This window comes from Lagopus leucura, unplaced genomic scaffold (assembly GCF_019238085.1).
Source record: "Lagopus leucura isolate 7727_CA_CO unplaced genomic scaffold, USGS_WTPT01 Super-Scaffold_100002, whole genome shotgun sequence".
NCBI lineage: Eukaryota > Metazoa > Chordata > Aves > Galliformes > Phasianidae > Lagopus > Lagopus leucura.
In genome coordinates, this window is record NW_024962263.1 from 77934198 (window position 1) to 77942222 (window position 8025).

Consider the following 8025-nt stretch of genomic DNA (forward strand, 5'->3'; position numbering starts at 1 on the left):
AATGAGTTGGTGCTGGCAGGTGAATGCTGCATAGCTTAGTCATCTCCGTATATCAGTGTGATGTTTATTGAACCCAAGCAACAAACAGTGGGAAGATTGTGGCTTCAGTCTTGGGACTCAAGAGTTCACCACATATTGCATTTAGAGAACACTCAGAGCTTCGTCATTAACAGATTTCTGACAAACTAAGGGGAAGAGAGATCTCAAGAAGATCGATTGCCTCTGAAAACAAACATATTAGTAGCTGCAAAAGGAAAAAATTTGGCATTCTACCATGTTGTTACAGCAGTCCCTTAGAAATTAATCTCCCTCTTTAAATTTAAGACCGATGATCTGAAGCATCGTGGGAAAACCTGGAAAATGGAGGCTTAGAGAAACCTGATCATCTGCAAACAAGAAAGTGGGGCAGGTAACAGGAAAACATGTTTCAGATTTTGCTCCCGTAGGTGAAGCACCCCTGCAAACATTTCCCCATCCGTGTTCTCTCATATAACTCAGGAGCCGAAGAAAAGACTGTGCCAACATAGACTGAAGGAAGAGAAAAGGTATTCAGCTCATAATGTTGTCAAAAGAAAGCTCACACCTAGGTGGTTATCTTTGTTTTAACTGTGGCTTATTTTATTTTGCAAACGATTCTGCCTTTATTTTTATTTTTTTTTCGCACTGAGATCTTAGCTCCTTTTATGAATGTGAGCCCGTTATGAGGTGTTAATATGCCCAAAGGAGAACTTCATTTGTCAAATATGTATCCAGAGAAGGAAGGTAGATCTCATCCTGTCAAAACACATTTTTATTTGCGTTATAGGATTTGAATGTTGCAATGGAGGAACTGAAAAATTAATCACAGAATGTACATATAGTTGCATAAGGATTTAAGTACAAAAATGTCATCCAAATTCATACTAAAGAAGGATATCTGTTTCTTGCCATTCTAGGCTTGTCTATCTAGTGAATTAAGCCAGCTTGCGAATCTCAAGAGTGCTGGTTACCTCTGTGGTCACCCTCAGCTTGCATATAACATTACATGCTCAGTTTCCCATTCAAAGTGGATTTACACCACGTCACCAATCTAGATTTGTAAATTTTTCAGGTTGCATAAGCAACCTGAAACAGGTAGGATCACACTTCTTACTTTCACATGGCTGTAGATGAGAGTATGCCCTGTAACTCTGAATGGGAACCACCAAACTGCTGCACTGGAAATATGCATCCCATTATCCTTCACTGTCACTCCCACCTACAGGCAAACAATGGCGAGCAAACGGGGTGCTGGAAAGCTGTGAACTGAGAAATGGCAATTTCATTTATTAATTCCTGCAGTGGCTTTTTTGGCCTTTAATTTCTTCCTAACTCGATCTCTGTGGCACCAGGAAGCTTCATGCAATGATTCAGACCTTTCAAGCAGAAGAAAATTTAATGCCTTCTGAAAAATTTGGTCATAACACCCAACCATTTGATAAGAAGGAATTCATTGTTCCCAGAATCAACATTTCCAGTTAACACCAGTACTCCAAAGGAGACAGCACATACTTTACGGAAAGCTAAGGAAATTGGAACCGAAACAAGACAAGCTGTAGCCAGTAAGATTTTCTGGCTAACAGGTTTTTCTTTTTTGTCTCTACTAATTTGCTTTCTACTCTGTAATTGAAGGTCACTGGTTAAGGAAAATGGTCCCGTTAGCTCATGAGGAGCGACTGTAATTTCATTGCTTTCAGTCTGACTTCACTGTGTATACTTGGGTGCACTAATTTTCCATCCTGCTGGTTTTCCACATACGCAAGGATGTCAGGCCAGCAATGATGCCACGCTCGGCCGTCAGTGAATTTTGCGTGGACGTTTGATTATTTTTGCTCCAGGCTCTGAGTCTCCTAGATGCTGGGTTCACTCAGCTGTGAACCAACTATCCAATTGTACAGCTTGATGGATGGCTTGCATCATTTACATCCAAACGCCTCCACCACCTGTGGATTGCTGTGCTCTTTCCTTCCAACCAGGAAGGTGGATGAAGGCAGTTGTCATCGATGAGAGATTGGCTGCTCCTTGGCGCAGGAGCTTGGTTGCTTATTATGGCACTAAACCTAGCAGGGTAGCAGGAACTTCAAGTGCTGAGGCATCTGAAGTACAGACAAGACAGGAGACTGGAATATCGGGTGAAGACTTTTACTGAGGTTTGACAGAAAAAGCACCGTGAGGGAGTGCAGCCATTCAATGAAATGGAATAAGAATATTAGGTGTAAAAGTCGTATTTTCCAGCTGCAAATACCAGAAAATCTGTGTGTCAGTCTTGTGAGGTATGTAGATAACATTACAAATCCAGTAATTCAGACACACAGTCTGTTCTGTTTTCCCTTAATTATGAAAGGCCCTAACAATACCATACTCCTTTCCTCCTTCCACGGAATTTGTGCAGAATTACCAACAGAAAGCCCCACTTATGACTACACACAGAAAGAATCACAATAAAGAAAGAAAATCAATAATGAAGACTCAATGTTTGCTCCTCAAAAGAGCTATCAGAATTTATTTGTAGTTCCTGCTTTGATGTAAGCTCTACAGCTTCTGGTTTCATAAGAATTGCCATGGTGTAAGGCAAGTAAAAAGGAGAGACCTCTGAGAAGTAACACAAAAGGAATATGCAATTTATGGAAGATGGCACGTCAATCAGAAAGCTTGCCATCTCCCTTCAGAAATAGCACAGCTCATGTAGTAAATGGTCTAAAGCACCTTTTAGGTACTTTTGCTTGTGGCCAGACTTCAAGCATAATGAAGCTTTTGTCCTTTTCTTGGCAGAGAAGCTTCAAAACCAGAAAATGCAGGGGAGAGAAAATGGAAGGAATTTCAGCCTCCTCAGAAGATTCCTTACAGCCAGCATAGACGGTGCTACATCCTCCCTGGATGCTCCAGCACATTCCTTTGTTCCCTCTGACCACAGAGTTTCTTTTGTTTAGACCATCAGTGACCTGCAAAGTATTTTTTACCTACAAGTCAATGTGGACTGCATTGAACAGTCCTTGTCTCCCAGCACCAAAGTTTCCCTGGATTTAATATTTGTATCATGTGCTGCTTCTCTACTCACTGTGTTAACAGAACTATTAATTATTGTTATTAATTTCTGTTGTTCAATACTGACAAGTGAGCAAAATTAAGCTTTGATGGAAGTGAAGCTAACTGTCAACTTCATGCATATTTAATCCCCTGCCAACACATGCACAGCAGGGTGGCATAGCCTGAGAGCAACAGCACCAGTGCATTCCAGTGCATCAGCCAACATGGACCAGCGCTTCAGACAAGAGTTTTTAAGGAGGCTGTCCAGAGACAAGTGACTGTTGGCCACAGGGGAATGCTGTTGATTTAAAGATTTTGTATCTACCACACTGTGCCGCAGTTAGTACCGCCAGTGTGCTGTGTTTCAGGGGATGTGAATTTCAATTGGACATCTCTCTGCGTAAGATGTACCTCTTCCTCAAACTCACCTTTATTCATCCTCGAACAAATTCTCATCTTCCCTCAGTGCTTTCTTCTAAGCTTATCTGCTCCCAGTGCTTGGGGGCTTTCACCTTTGATTCTCCTCCCAGGTTTCTAGCCTCCACTCTTCTTTTTGTATGGGGATCTTCATACATTTTTCTGGTCTGCTATCAGAGTGAGTAATCCAGCGATGTATTGTGAAACAACTTTGCATCTTAGCACATTCCTTTTGAATCAGGATTCAAGAATATCACTAGTAAAACAAATATCAAGGAAGCAGTCCGTAGTTCATGGTGGTGGGCCGTGAGCCACACTTGTCTCAGTGATTGATAGATTAAAGACTGCTTCCTCATGCCTGCAAGTAAGAAGCACTTTTATTTATTTTCTTAATTGAGAGAACTTGTTTGATGAAGCCATGTATTGCAGACTATCCTATCCACTTGATCTTTCATGGAATTGTTTTGTACATGTTTCTGCAGCTGTGATTTTAAATCTAGGAACCAGGAGCATGGCTCGTTGGCTGGGTCTGCTCTTGGGCTGGCTCTGAGTCAAGAGTCTTGAGAACTGAAAAGTGAAAAGATGGGAGGGAGGTCATTGTTCACCCTATCAAAAAGGATCAACATAGCAGAGACAAACAGACTTCTTCCTGTGTTTCAGCAGATTTTGCAAACAAGAAAGAGTAATAATCATTTTAAAGCGCCCTCTCAGTTAAAGAATTGAGTGCTGCTTCTTTAAATGGTTGATGTGGGCCGCACGAGGAAAGCTAACAGTACTCTGATTTGTTGTGAGAACTTCTGCCTAAAATGTAAAAGCATTTCTTATCAGAGAAAGCCTTTCCCTTCTGCTTCTGCATTCCTTTTTTCATATCGCTATAAAAAGGCTAACCTTGAATGTCGATGAAAATGAAAGCAATGTAGAAATACATAGAAATGGCTGCTCTATTTTTTTCCCCACTGCGAATTCTTTTAAATAATTTTGATCTGCATCCAGAGCAGTTTATGGAGGCACAAAACAGTGCATGTGGAACAGCAGGCAAGAATGTGGAGTGAATACTAATGCGCTTGAGCACCCACCCCCAAGCTCTCCAAGCTTTTTGCAGCATAACTAGCAGTTCCTGTTGGGCTTGCTTATATCTTCACGGAGAAAAGTCCTTTAGCATTTAGTAGAAAATTATTATTTTTTCATACATGTTTTGAGCTGTTAGAATGTAATGTAAAATTCTCTCCTTGCCATACAATAGTTTAAGAAAAAGAAAAACAAAACAAAACAAACAACTATAAAGAATAAATTCTAAAGGCTGTTTAGGGCAGATTTTGCAGAAGAAAAATACATCCTCATAGGACATGCCTGAATACCTCTTGTTAAATATAATGGGATTATTTTTTCACACTGTTAGCATCTAAAGCTAAGTGGATTATAGTAGGTAAGTTTACCGTGGTAAATTTTGGCTTTTTCTTGCAGCAGAAGAGAAAGGGCCCCTCTCTGAAAAACAGAAGAAAATTGAGAAAATAAAAAACCTGACTTTTTATTTTTCCCAATGATAATACTGTTCTGGAAGCCCAAACACATCTTACACAAAGTGCCACAAAGGGCCTTTCTTTATTTTTCTAGTTTTAGAGACATAATTGTGGTCCTGTAACACAAAGATGCTGCTGAGGTACACAGAACACAGTTTGGGGCCGAACTGGTATCAAAACATTTCATTTCAGTAAAAAAGGGATCATATGATCTGTGGATTGTGATAGCAGAAGACTGCAATCAGTGACATCCCCTTTTCTTCTCCCTCAACCTCTTATTTCTCATGAAACATCAACACATTTTTCCACTCGTTTCACCCCTGAAATGCTATTACACATTCAGCCAGAGAGAAGATACACTTAGGCAGCAACATAACAGTAAAGATGTAAAATTTCAGTAGAAGTGCACGTTGGATGCCTCTCTTCTGCATAGACTTCGTCAACTCTGAGGACAAAGCGGTCGCTGTTCCTGCTCACAAGCAGAGCTTGAAATTGCACAGAGATGAAAAGCATCACAGTTCCATAACTAAATGCTGCATATTTACAATTTATAAACCTTGCATGTGGGTGGCTTGGGCTGTAAGCAAATGTTTTTCTGCATTGAATGGCCGGCCTCGTGCTTCTGGGGCCTGGAGCTGTTTGGGGACTGGAAACATGGACGTAAAAGGAGAAGGAAGAAACTGCACATTACTTCCCCAAGGCCGCTTCTCCACAAAAGGATGGGTGGCCCAGTGTACTGCTCTTGAAAGAGCTGACTTCAGATCTCTGCTGTGGCTCCACCTCTCTGCACACTCCCAGCAAGACATTTCAAGTGATGTCCAAGTTATTTTGGTTCAATGAGCAGAGATGGGATCTGAGCTTCTTGCAAGATCAAGCCTGATGTCTATTTTTGTATTTTTGACTTCTTTTTTGTATTCTTTTAATTTTTATTATTGTCTGGGTAAAATGCCATAAGCTGGGGTTGTTAACAGATTAATACTTTGAACTGGATGCAGTGAGAAGAGTTGTATAATTACCTTGGGGAGGTAACGAAGAAATGGTGCTAACAGGCCTTGGCATTTACTGCGCTGACTGTGACAATGGAAAGATTTATTCAAAACTACTGTGTCAATTAAAGACTGTACTCTGTTTCACTGCAGTATGCTCCTTGGTGTTTTGCTTTGTAGCTTCTTTAGCAAAATAAGTTCCCTGTTGAATGCATCAGCTGACTGTAAAATGAGTCAAAATCTATGGACTGCACAGAAAGCAGAAAAGCAAATCTAAGCCAAGCATTCTGTACAGAGAGATGAAGATTCATCAGCCACCCTGTCAGCAGCAAAGCCAGTGATGGTTATCTCCCCATCTCTTCTCCCCTGCCACTGGGTGGGGACTGAGTTCATCCAGAGAGGGGAGGGAATCTGGTTGTTCGAAGCAGAACCCAGTGCAAGGGCCTCTGCACGCTCTTCAGTGGATTTCCACTGCCCTGCAGTGGTTTTGTCCTCTCCATCAGTCCCCACATTTTTCAAGCAGCCCTGAAGCGTATCCCCTCACTCCTCCCAACTTTACCTCGTCTTCCTTCCAAAAAGGAAGAAACATGAACCTGTGCTGTTGCTTAATGCTATTTCCTCCTCCATTTTGCTTGCATGTTATATAACTTCTTTTGGGACCTCTCTTGACTATTTCTATTTTATACTTCTGTTTTATACTACTCACAACAGGGCTGCGGCTCACTGAATATCACCCAAATAAATAGCATGGTCAAGCACGCAGCAGCAGCACCCCACTCAGATTCACTCAGTCAATTCAGAGTGGCAGGCAAAATCTTCAGCATCAAAACTTAACTGAAACTCAAAAAACGTGGTGGTCCCCCAGACACCAGTAAGTTTCACTGTATCTAAAGCCCTGTTCCCCAGCTCAGCTCCAAGTGTACGAGTAGGCCCTCTGACTTGGATAAACTTACTCATGGTATGAAGCACCTTTCTGAACGGAGGCTTCAGCGTTAAATTGAAAAACAGAAAAAGCCCTTAAGATCCAGTGAAAAAGCACTAATTCAAACCCTATGTAAAATGTGGGCTAGTTTGAATCAGCAACATTATTTCTCAAAAAAAATATACAGCCACCTTGGCAAAGCTTGTTTGTTATTGAATTTATTTTTATACTGCAAGTTACGGGAAATTAAATAATACCTCACATTTTTCTTTGTTATGGTAACAATGCGAAAATATTTTGAGCTTAAAAAATGCTTACATTCTTTAGTAGTCTTTAAAACATAGCTGGAAAATTAACATTCTTTATGATTGTCCTCACTAAAAATCACAGATAAACACAAACTCTTTCTCCCGAAAGAATGGGAAGCCATTTTAAGTAGTTCCATATCCATGAAATGAAATGAAAATTAAATGTAAAAGTATTATTATAAATGTGTTTCTCATTAAATAACTTCTTTTTTTCTTTTGCAGTCATCTTTTCCAGAGAGCCTTTGCTTTCTCACATAGTGGAAGGCTGCATTGGGAATATCACTCTTACAAGACACTGTACGTTTGCCTACCACTGCATTTGTCCTAATTACCTTTCTGTAGAACCACAGTTTGTTCCCCTAAGGGTATTCATAGTGTAAACTTTGTGCATCATTTTAGGGCATTAAAATAACTGACGTAAGGGGAATTGGGGAAGATGCAGAGGAATTTCCCTCACCAGTAGGAGTGAAGTAAACAAGCAAGAAAATAAAATTTCATCACAAACCCTCTGAGGTTGGAGTTGGGTCGCCATGTCAAGCAGCATAGAAAGAATAGCTTGGTTTTCATGCTCATTAAGTACTCCTGTCTGCTGACATTGCAAGCAAGGATGCTAATTAGCACTTGCCACTGTACACTGGACTGAAACCTGCGAGAAGTCTAAACACTCATCGTGTAAAAAGCTGCAGTTTCTTGTGACCTAAGTGATTTTTGAAGCAATGATTTAAAGGTAAACAATTGTTTTCTCTCCTCAAAATGTCTCTTCTTCCATTTTAAGCTGTTCTAATCTCGCAAAAAAAAAAAAAAAAAAAAAAAAAAAAAAAAAAAAG